This window comes from Dipodomys merriami, unplaced genomic scaffold, assembly GCF_024711535.1.
Source record: "Dipodomys merriami isolate MVZ:Mamm:240054 unplaced genomic scaffold, mDipMer1.0.p SCAF_80, whole genome shotgun sequence".
Taxonomy (NCBI): domain Eukaryota; kingdom Metazoa; phylum Chordata; class Mammalia; order Rodentia; family Heteromyidae; genus Dipodomys; species Dipodomys merriami.
Genome location: NW_027206402.1, coordinates 1,771,850 through 1,783,065, shown reverse-complemented (window position 1 = coordinate 1,783,065; position 11,216 = coordinate 1,771,850).

The following is an 11,216-nucleotide window of genomic DNA, read 5'->3' as shown; positions in this document are numbered from 1 at the left end:
GGATAGGAAGAGCATTAGTGTGAGGGTTAAGTTTAGGGTGAGGGTTAGGGTTAGGTTTAGGGTGAGGGTTAGGGTTATGGTGATGTTTTTGGTCAGGGTGAGTATTAAGGTGAGGGTGAATGTTAGGTTTAGGGTTAGGGTTACGGTGAATTGAGGGTGAGGGTTAGGATTAGGATTAGGGTTAGGGTTAGCGTTAGGGTGAGTGTTAGGGTGAGGATAAGGGTTCCCGTGATGGTGAGGATTACGGTGTGTGCGAGGCTTAGGGTTAGGGTGAGGATTAGGTTTAGGGTTAGGGTTAGGGTTATGGTGAGTTTTAGGGTTATGGTGAGATTTAGGGTGAAGTTAAGGGTTAGGGTTATCATTAGAGTTAGGATGAGGGGTGGGGTTAGGTTAGGTTTAGGGTGAGGTTGAGGGTGAGGGTGAGGGTTAGGGTTTGGGTTAGTGTGAGGGTTAGGGTTAGTGTGACAGTGAGGGTGAGGGTGAGGTTTAGGGATATGGTAATTTTTAGGATGAGGTTTAGGTTTAGGTTTAGCATTAGGGTTAGGGTTAGTGTGAGGATAAGAGTGAGGGTTAGGGTTAGGTTCAGGATTATAGTTAGGGTAAGGTTTAGCGTTGGGGTGATGTTGATTGTGAGGGTGAGGTTTAGGGTGAGGGTGAGTGTTAGGGTGAGGGTGAGGGTTCAGTTGAGGGAGAGGGTTAGGGTGTGGTTGAGGGTTAGGGTTAGAGTGAGGGTTACGGTGACTGTGATGGTTAGGGTGAGGGTTAGTGTTAGTGTTAGGGTTAGTGTGATAGTGAGGGTGAGGGTAAGGGTGAGGGTTAGGTTGAGGGTGAATGTGAGGTTTAGGGTAAGGATTAGGGTTAGGGTGAGTTTTAGGGTTAGGGTTAGGTTGAGGGAGAGGGTTAGGGTTAGGGTTATTTTTAGGGTAAGAGTTAAGGTTAGGGTGAGTGTGAGAGTGAGGTTTAGCGTTAGGGTTAGTGTTATGGTTCGCGTGAGGTTGGGGATGAGGGTTAGGGTTAGGATTAGTGTTACGCTTAGGGTTAGGTTGAGTGGAGGCAGAAGTTTAGTGTGAGGGTTAGGGTTAGGGTTATGGAGAGGGTGAGGGTTAGGCTGAGGGTGAGTGTTAGGGTTATCTTAGTGACAGGGTGAGGGTTAGGGTGAGGGTAAGGGTTAGGGCGAGGTTTATCGTGAGGGTAAGGGTTAGGGCGAGGTTTAGGGTGAGGTTGAAGGTTAATGTTAGCATTAGGGTTAGGGTGAGCATGAGCTTTAGAGTGAAGGTTAGGGTTTGGGTTAGGCATAGGTGATGATTAGGGTTAGGGTTAGGGTGAGGTTGAGGTTTAGGATGTGGGGTAGCGTTAGGGTTAGGGTTAGGGTGAGGGTGAGGGTTAGGCTGAGCGTTAGGGTGAGGGTAAGGGTTTCAGTTAGGAAAGACAGGGTTATGGTTAGGGTGAGGATTAGGTTGAGGGTGAGGTTTAAGGGGAGGATTAGGGTTAGGTTGAGGATTAGTGTTAGGATTAGGGTGAGGGTGAGGATTAGAGTTAGGTTTAGGGTTAGGGTTATGTGATGGAAAGGGTTAGGGTGAGGTTTAGGGTGAGGGTGAGGGTTAGGGTTAGTGTTAGGGTTAAGGTGAGGGTTAGTGGGAGGGTTTGTGTTAGGGGGAGGTTTAGGGTTAGGGTGAGGGTTAGGGTTAGGATGAGGGATAGGGTGAGAGTGAGGATTAGGGTTAGTGTTAGGGTGAGGGAGAGGATGAAGGTGAGGGTTTCGGTTAGGAAAGGCTTAGGGTTAGGGTTAGTGTGAGGGTGAGGATTAGGGTGAGGGTGAGGTTTAAGGTGAGATTTAGGTTTAGGGTGAGGATTACAGTTAGGTTTAGGGTGAGGGTTAGGATTAGGGTGATGTTTAGGGTTAGGGTGAGGGTGACGGTGAGGGTGAGGGTGTAGGTGAGTATTAGGGTTAGGGTGAGGTTTAGGGTGACAGTGACATTGAGGGTTAGTGGGAAGGTGAGGGTTATGGATAGGGCTAGGGTGAGGGTTAGGGTTTGGGTTAATGTGAGGGGTAGGGTGAGGGGTAGCATTAGGGTTAGTGTGAGGGTTAGGGTTAATGTGAGGATTAGGGTTAGGGTTAGGGTTAGTGTGAGGATAAGGGTTAGGATGAGGGTTAGTTTGAGAGTGAGAGTTAGGGTTAGCTTTAGGGTTAGCATGAGGGTTAGGGTGAGGTTTAAGGTGAGGGTTTGGGTTAGTATGAGGGTTAGGTTTAGAGTTAAGTTTAGGGTGAGGATTAGGATTCGGGTGAGGTTTAGGGTAGGGTTAGGGTGAGGGTTCGGGTTAGGGAGAGGGTGAGTTTTAGGGTGAGAGTGACGGTTAGGGTTAGGCTGAGGGTTAAGGTGACGGTGAGGGTTAGGGTGAGTTTCAGGGTTAGGGATATGGTGAGGATTAGTGTTAGGGTTAATGTTAGGGTTAGGGTGAGGGTAAGTTTTCGGGTGAGGGTTAGGGTGAGGGTGTGGTTTAGGTTTAGGTTGAGGGTTAGGGTGAGCGTTAGGGTGAAGGTTAGGTTTAGATTTAGGAATAGGGTGAGGGTTAGGGTGAGGTTTAGTGTTAGTGTTAGGGTTAGGGTTAGGGTGAGTGTTATGGTTAGGGTAAGGGTTAGAGTGAGGTTTAGGGTGATGGTGAGGGTTACGGATAGTATTAGGGTTAAGGTTAGGTTTAGGGTCAGGGTTAGGTTTAGGTTTCCTGTGACGGTGAGTGTTAGGGTTAGCATTAGGGTTATGATTAAGGTGAGGGGGAGGATTAGGGTTAGGGTTAGGGTGAGGGCTAGGGTTAGGGTTAGGGTAAGGTTTAGGTTTCGGGTGAAGGCGAGGGTGAGGTTTAGGTGTAGGATTAGGCTTAGGTGTAGGTTAAGGCTTAGGGTGAGGTTGAGGGTGAGTTTCAGAGTTAGGATTAGGGTGAGGGTTAGGGTTATGGTTAGGATTAGGGTGAGGGTGAGTGTTAGGGTGAGGGTGATGGTAAGGGTGAGGGTGAGGCTGAGGTTGAGGGTGAGAGTGAGGTTTTGGGTGAGGGTTAGGGTTAGAGTAAAGGTTAGGGTGAGGGTTAGGGTTAGGGTGAGCGTAAGTGTTAGGGTTAGGGTAAGGATTAGTTTTAGGATTAGGTTTAGGGTTAGCATGAGGGTTAGGGATAGGGTTAGGATTAGGGTGATGGTTTTGGTTAGGTTTAGAGTTAGGGTGAGGGTGAGGGTTAGAGTTTGGATTAGGGTTAGGGTTAGGGTTAGACTGAGGGTGAGGTTGAGTGTGAGTGTGAGGGTTAGGGTTAATATGAGGGTTACCTTTATGGTTAGCGTTAAGGTTAGAGTGAGGGGTAGGGTTAGGGCCAGGGTTAGGATGAGGGTTAGGCTGAGAGTTAGTGTTCCTGTGAGGGTAAGGGTTAGGGTGATTGTTAGCGTGAGAGTGAGGTTTAGGGTTAGGCTTAGGGTTAGGGTGAGGTTAGGGTGAGGGTAAGTGTTAGGGTGAGGTTTAGGGTAAGTGTGAGTGTGAGTGTTAGGGTTAGGGTTAGGCTTAGATTTAGGCTTAGGCTGAGGTTGAGGGTGGGGGTGAGGATTAGGGTTAGGATGATGATTAGGGTTAGGGTTAGTGTTATTGTTAGAGTAAGGTTAGATTTTCGTTGAGGGTGAGGTTGTGGGTGAGGGTTATGGTTAGGGTTAGGGTGAGGTTTAGGGTTAGGGTTAGAGTTAGGGTTAGGTTTAGGGTGAGATTTAGGTTTAGGGTTAGGGTTAGTGTTAGGGTTAGGCTTTGGGTTAGGCTGAGGTTGAGGGTGGGGTTGAGAATTAGGGTTAGGTTTAGGGTTAGGGTTAAAGTTAGGGTTAGGGTTAGGGTTAGGGTTATTGTTAGTGTTATGGTTAGGGTTTAGTTTCTGATGAGGGTGAGGTTTATGGTTAGGGTTAGGTTTAGGTTTAGGGTTAGGGTTAGTGTTATTGTTAATGTTAGGGTTAGAGTTAAGTTGAGGGTGAGGGGGAAGTTTAGGGTTAGAGTGAGATTTATGGTGAGGTTTAGGGTTAGGGTTAGGTTGAGGGTGAGGTTCAGGTTCAGAGTTAGTTTTAGGGGGAGGGTTAGGTGAGGGTTAGGGTGAGGTTGAGGTTTAGGGATAGGCTTAGAGTTAGGATTAGGGTTAGCGTAAGGGTGAGTGTGAGGTTTAGGTTTAGGGTTATGCTTAGGCTTAGGGTTAGGCTGAGGTTGAAGGTAGGTGTGAGGGTTAGGGTTATGGTTAGGGTGAGGATTAGTGTTAGGGTGAGTTTTAGAATTTGGAATAGGCTTAAGGTGAGGGTGAGGGTTAGGTTTAGGGTGAGGGTTAGGGTTAGGGTTAGGGTGAGGGTTAGGGTTAGGATTAGGGTTAGAGTGAGTGTGAGGTTTAGGATTAGGTTTAGGGTTAGGGTTATTGTTAGTGTTATGGTTAAGGTTACCTTTGCTGTGAGGGTGACGCTGAGAGTGAGGTTTAGGTTTAGGATTAGCGTTAGGGTTAGGGTTAGGTTTAGAGTTAGGATTAGTGTTATTGTTAAGTTTACTGTTAGAGCTATGGTGAGGGTGAGGGTGAGGGTGAGGGTTAGGTTTAGGGTTAGGGTGCGGGTTTGGATGAGGGTTAGGGTTAGGATTAGTGTTAGGGTGAGGGCTAGGGTGAGGGTGAGGGTTAGGGTTAGGGTTACGGTTAGGGTTACGGTTAGCTTTAAGGTTAGCATGAGGTTTAGGGATAGGGTGAGGTTTAGGGTGAGCGTGATAGTAAGCATAAAGTTGAGGGTTAGGCTGAGGGTGAGGGTTAAGATAAGGGTGAGGGTCAGGGTTAGGGTGAAGGTTAGGGTAAGGTTGAGGGTTGGGGTTAAGGTGAGGGTGAGGGTTAGATTGAGGATTAGGGTTATGTTGAGGGATATGGTTAGTGTGAGGGTTAAGTTTAGGGTTAGGGTTATTGTTAGGGTTAAGGTTAGGGTTAAGGTTATGGTGAGGGTGAGGGTTAGTGTTAGGGTTAGGGAGAGGTAAAGGTTTAGAGTTAGGGTTAGAGTTAGGCTTAGGTTGAGGATGAGGTTTAGGGTTAGAGTTAGTGTTAGTTTTAGGGTTAGGGTTAGCGTGAGGGTTAGGTTGAGGGTTAGAGTTCGGGTTAGGCCTATTCTTAGGCTTAGGCTTAGGCCGAGCTTGAGGGTGAAGGTTAGGGTTAGGGTTAGGGTGAGGGTTAGGGTTAGGTTTAGGGTGAGGGTTAGGATGAGGTTTAGGGTTAGGGTTAGCTTTAGGGTTAGGGTTAGGTTTAGGATTAGGGTTGGGGTTAGGGAGAGGGTGAGGGTGAGGATTATGGATAGGGATAGTGTTAGGGTTAGGGTTAGGTTTAGGGTTAGGATTAGGGTTAGGGTTAACGTTATTTTTTGGGTTAGAATTAGAGTTACAGTGACGGTGAGAGTGAGGGTGAGGGTGAGGGTGAGGGTTAGGGTGAGGTTTAGGGTTAGGGTTAGAGTTAGGGTTAGGGTGAGGGTGAGATTTAAGTTTAGAGTTAGGGTTTGTGTTAGGGTAGGCTTAGGGTTAGGCTGAGGTTGAGGGTGGGGGTAAGAATTAGGGTTAGGTTTAGGGTTAAAATTAGGGTTAGGGTTAGGGTTATTGTTAGTGTTATGGTTACGTTTAAGTTTGCAGTGAGGGTGAGGTTTATGGTTAGGCTTAGGTTTAGGGTTAGGGTTAGGGTTAGTGTTATTGTTAGGGTTAGGTTTAGAGTTAAGTTGAGGTTGAGGGTGAGGGTTAGGGTTAGGGTGAGGTTTATGATGAGGTTAAGGGTTAGGTTTAGTTTGAGTGTGAGGTTTAGGTTTAGAGTTAGGTTTCGGGGGAGGTTTAGGGTGAGGGTGAGGGTTAGGTTGAGGTTTAGGGATAGGCTTAGGGTTTGGATTAGGGTTAGGTTAAGGGTGTGTGTGAGGGTTAGCGTTAGGGTTAGGTTTAGGCTTAGGGTTAGGCTGAGGGTGAAGGTAGGTGTGAGGGTTAGGGTTATGGTGAGGATGAGGATTAGTGTTAGGGTGAGTTTTAGAATTTGGATTAGGCTTAAGGTGAGCGTGAGGGTTAGGGTTAGGGTGAGGGTTAGGGTTAGGATTAGGGTTAGGGTGAGGGTGAGGTTTAGGATTAGGTTTAGGGTTAGGGTTATTGTTAGTGTTATGGTTAAGATTAACTTGGCTGTGAGGGTGAGGCTGAGGGTGAGGGTTAGGTTTATGATTAGCTTCAGGGTTAGATTTAGAGTTAGGATTAGTGTTATTGTTAAGGTTAGGGTTAGAGTTATGGTGAGGGTGAGGGTGAGGGTGAGAGATAGGGTTAGGGTGAGGGTTTGGATGAGGGTTAGGGTTAGGATTAGGGTTAGGGTGAGGGCTAGGGTGAGGGTTGGGTTAGAGTTAGGGTTAGGCTTAGGCTTAAGCTGAGGGTGAGGTTGAGGGTGAGGGTTAGGTTTAAGGTGATGGTTAGGGTTATGGTTAGGTTGAAGGTTAGCATGAGGTTTAGGGATAGGGTGAGGGTTAGGGTGAGTGTGATGGTAAGGGTAAAGTTGAGGGTTAGGCTGAGGGTGAGGGTTAAGATAAGTTTTAGGGTTAGGGTGAGGTTTAGGGTAAGTTTGAAGGTTAGGGGTTAAGATGAGGGTGAGGGTTAGGTTGAGGATTAGGGTTAGGTTTAGTGTGAGGTTTAGGGTGAGGATGAGGGTTAGGCTTAGGCTTAGGGTTAGGGTTTGGTTTAATGTGAGGGTGATGGTCAGGATTAGGGTTAGGTTTAGGGTTAGTGTTAGGATTACTTTTAGGGTTATAGTGAGGGTTAGGGTTAGGGTTAGGCTTAGGCGTAGGGTTAGTTTGAAGGTGAGGGTGGGGTGAGGATTAGGGTTTGGGTGATGGTTAGGTTTAGGGTTAGGTTTAGAATTATGGTGAGGGTGCGGTTGAGGGTTAGGGTTAGTGTTAGGTTTAGGGTGAGGTTTAGGGTTTGGGTTAGTGTTAGAGTTAGGTTTAGGGTGAGGTTGAGTTTTAGGGTTAGATTTAAGGTTAGTGTTAGGGTTAGGCTTAGGGTTAGGGTTAGGGTTATTGTTAGTATTATGGTTAGGATTTCGTTTGCAGTGAGGGTGAGGTTTATGGTTAGGGTTAGGTTTAGCGTTAGGGTTAGTGTTAGTGTTATTGTTAGGGTTAGGGTTAGAGTTATGGTGAGGGTGAGGTTGTGGGTGAGGGTTAGGGTTAGGGTGAGGTTTAGGGTGTGGTTTAGTGTTAGGGTTAGGTTGAGGGTGAGGTTTAGGCTTAGTGTTAGTCTTAGGGTGAGTGTGAGGTTTAGGTTGCGGTTTAGGGATAGGGTTAGGGTTAGGATTATTTATGGTGAGGGTGAGTGTCAGGGTTAGGGTTAGGGTTATGCTTAGGCTTAGGGTTAGGCTGAGGGTGAGGGTGGGGATGAGGGTTAGTGTTACAGTCAGGGTGAGATTTAGGGTTAGAGTGAGGGTTTGGATGAGGTTTAAGGTTAGGATTACGTTTGGTTTAGGGTGAGAGTGATTGTGAGGATTAGGGTTAGGCTTAGGGTTAGGGTTATGGTTAGGTTTATAGTGAGGTTTAGGGGTAGGGTTAGGTTTATGCTTAGGGTTAGGCTGATGCTGAGTGTGGGGATGAGGCTTAGGTTTAGAGTGATGGTTAGGGTTATGGTTACATTGAGGGTTATGGTTTGGATTAGGGTTACTGTGAGGGCTAAGGTGAGGGTGAGGGTTAGGGTTTGGCTTAGGATTAAGGTTAGGCTGAGGCTGAGGGTGAGGGTGAGGGTTAGGGTTAGGGTGATGTTAGGGTTATGGTTAGGGTGAGGGTTAGGATGAGGGTTAGGGTTAGGGTGAGGGTTAGGGTTAGGGTGATGGTTAGGGTTATGGTTAGGGTGAGGGTTAGGATGAGGGTTATGGTTAGGGTGAGGTTGAGGGTGATGGTGAGGGTTAGGGTTTAGGTGAGGGTCAGGTTTACGGTTAGGGTTAAGTTTAGGGTGAGTGTTAGGGTTAGGATTACGATGATGGTTAGACTGATAATTTAGGGTTAGGGTGAGGGAAAGGTTTAGAGTGATGGGTTAGGGTGAGGATTAGGTTTTGGATTAGGGTTATGGTTAGGGTGAGGGTTAGGGATAGGTTTAAGATTAGGGTGAGGGTTTTGGTTAGGATTAGGTTTAGCGTTAGGGTGAGGGGTACGGTTAGTTTTGGATTAGGGTTAGGGTTAGGTTTAGGCTGAGGGTGAGGTTGAGCATGACAGATAGTGTTAGGGTTAATGTGAGGGTTAGGTTTAGGGTTAGCATTAAGGTTAGGGTGAGAGTTAGAGTTAGGTTTAGGGTTAGGATGAGGGTTAGGCTGAGGGTTAGGTTGAGCGTGAGGGTTAGGGTTAGGGTTAATGTGAGGGTTAGGGTTAGGGTTAGCATTAAGGTTAGGGTGAGGGTTAGGGTTAGGGGTAGGTTTAGGATGAGGGTTAGGCTGAGGGTTAGGTGTAGGGTTCGGGTTCGGGTAAGGGTTTGGGTGAGGTTTAGGGTGAAGTTGAGGGTTAGGTTTAGGCTTAGGTTTACGGTGAGGGTTAGGGTGAGGGTTAGGGTTAGGGTGAGGGTGAGGGTTAGGGTGAGGGTTAGGGACAGGGTTAGGGTTAGGTGAGGGTTAGGGATAGGGTTGTGTTTAGGGTGAAGGTCAGGGTTAGTTTTAGGGTTAGAGTTAGGGTGAGGGTGAGTGTGAGGGTTAGGTTTAGGTTTAGCTTTAGGGTTAGGTTTAGGCTGAGGCTGAGGGTGAGGGTGGGGTTTAGGGTTAGGGTTAGGGTTAGAGTTAAGGTTAGGGTTAGGGTTGGGTTGAGGGTTAGTGTTAGGGTTAGGAAGTGCGTTTGGCTGAGGGTTAAGGTTAGGTTTAGGGTGAGATTTAGGTTTAGTGTGATGGTTAGGATGAGGGTTAGGCTGAGTGTTACGGTTAAGGTTAAGGTGAGGGTAAGGGTTAGGTTTACTGTGAGGGTTATGTTTAGTATAAGCGTTAGGGTGAGGGTGAGTGTGAGGGTTAGGGTTAGGGTTAGGCTTAGGCTTAGGGTTAGGCTGAGGGTGAGGGTGGGGGTGAGGGTTAGTGTTACAGTGAGGGTGATGATTTGGTTTAGAGTGAAGTTAGGATGAGGTTTAGGGTTATAGTGAGGGTGAGGGTTAGGGTTAGGGTAAGGGTTAGGGTTTGGATTAGGATGAGGGTGAGGGTTAGGATCAGGGTTAAGGTGAGGGTTATTGCCAGTGTTATGGTTAAGGTTAACTTTGCTGGGAGGGTGAGGCTGAGGGTGAGGTTTAGGGTTAGGATTAGGGTGAGGATGAGGGTTAGGGTAAGAGTGAGGGTTAGAGATAGGGTTAGGGTGAGGTTTAGGGTTAGGGTGAGGGTTAGGGTTAGTGTGAGGGTTAGTGTTAGGGTAAGGGTTAGGGTTAAGGTTAGGGGGAGGGTTAGGTTTAGGGTTAGGGTTAGGGTTAGGATTAGGGTTAGGGTTAGGGTGAGGGTTAGGTTGAGGTTTAGGTTTAGGGTTAGGATTAGGTTTAGGATTAGGGTTAGGGTGAGGCTGAGTGTGAGGGTTAGGGTTAGGTTTAGGCTGAGGCTGAGGCTGAGGGTGGGTGTGAGGATTAGTGTTTGGGTGATGGTAAGGGTTAGGATTATGGTGAGGGTTAGGATGAGGGTTAGGGTTAGGATTAGGGTTTGGGTGAGGGCTATGGTGAGGGTGAGTGTTAGGGCTAGGTTTAGGCTTAGGCTTAGGTTTAGGCTGATGGTAAGTTTGAGGGTGAGGGTTAGGGTTAGGTTGATGGTTAGGGTTACGGTTAGCTTGAAGGTTAGGATGAGGTTTAGGGTTGGGGTTAGTGTTAGGGTGAGGGTGATGGTAAGGGTAAATTTGAGGGTTAGGCTGAGGGTGAGGGTTAAGATAAAGGTGAGAGTTAAGGTTACGGTGAGGGTTAGTTTAAGGGTGAGGTTTAGGGGTTAGGGTGATTGTGAGGGTTAGATTGAGGATTAGGGTTATGCTTAGTGTGAGGTATAGGGTGAGAACAATGGTTAGGGTTAGGTGAGGGTAACGGTTAGAATTAGGGTTAGGGTGAGGGCTAGGGTGAGGTTGAGGGTTAGGATTAGTGTTAGTGTGAGGTTTAGGGTTAGGGTGAGAGTTACGGTTATTGTGAGGGTGAGTGTTAGGGTTAGATTTAGTGTTAGGGTGAGGGTAAGTGTTAGGGTGATGGTTAGGGTTAGGGTGAGGGTTATTGTTAGAGTGAGGGTTAGGATGAGGCCTCGGGTTAGGATTAGGGTTAGGGTGAGTACTAGGGAGAGGGTGAGGGTTAGGGTTAATTTTAGGCTTAGGCTTAGGGTTACGCTGAGGCTGCGGGTGAGGGTGAGTGTTAGGGTTAGGGTTAGGGTAATAGTTGGGCTTACCGTTAGGGGGAGGGTTAGGATGAGTATTAGGGTTAGGGTGAGGGTGACGGTAAGCATAAAAGTGAGTTTTCGGCTTAGGGTGAGGGTTATGGTAAGGGTGATATTTAGGATTAGGGTGAGGGTGAGGGTTAGATTGAGGATTATTGTTAAGTTTAGTGTGAAATTTAGGGTGAGGATGAGGATGAGGTTTAAGTTGCAGGCTAGGTTGAGGGTGAGGGTTAGGTTTATGGTGAGATTTAGATTTAGGGTGATGGTTAGGGTTAGTGTGAGTGTTAGTGTTAGGGATAGGGTTAGTGTTAGGGTGAGGGTAAGTGTTAGGGTGAGGGTTAGGGTTAGGGTGAAGGTTATGGTTAGGATGAGGGTTAGGGTTAGGGTTGGGGTTATTGTTATGGTTAGGGTTAGGGTTACGTTTACGGTGAGGTTGAGGGTGAGGGTGAGGGTTAGGGTAAGGATGAGGTTTAGGTTTAGGGTAAGGGTTAGAGTTAGGGTTAGGGTGAGGGTGAGGTTTAGGATTAGAGTTAGGGTTAGCATTAGTGTTAGGGTTAGGGTGAGGGTTAGGGTTAGGGTTAGGCTTAGGCTTTGGCTTAGGCCAAGCATGAGTGTGAGGGTTAGGGTTAGGGTTACGGTGGGGTTTAGGGTTAGGTTTAAGGTGAAGGTAAGGGTGAGGATGAGGGTTAGATATAGGGTTAGGGGGAGGTTTAGGGTGAGGGTTAGGGTTAGGGTTAGTGTTATGGTTAGGGTGAAGGTGAGCGTTAGGTTGAGGTTTAAGGTTAGGGTTAGAGTTTCGGTTAGTCTTAGGTTTAGTGTTAGGGTTAGGGTTT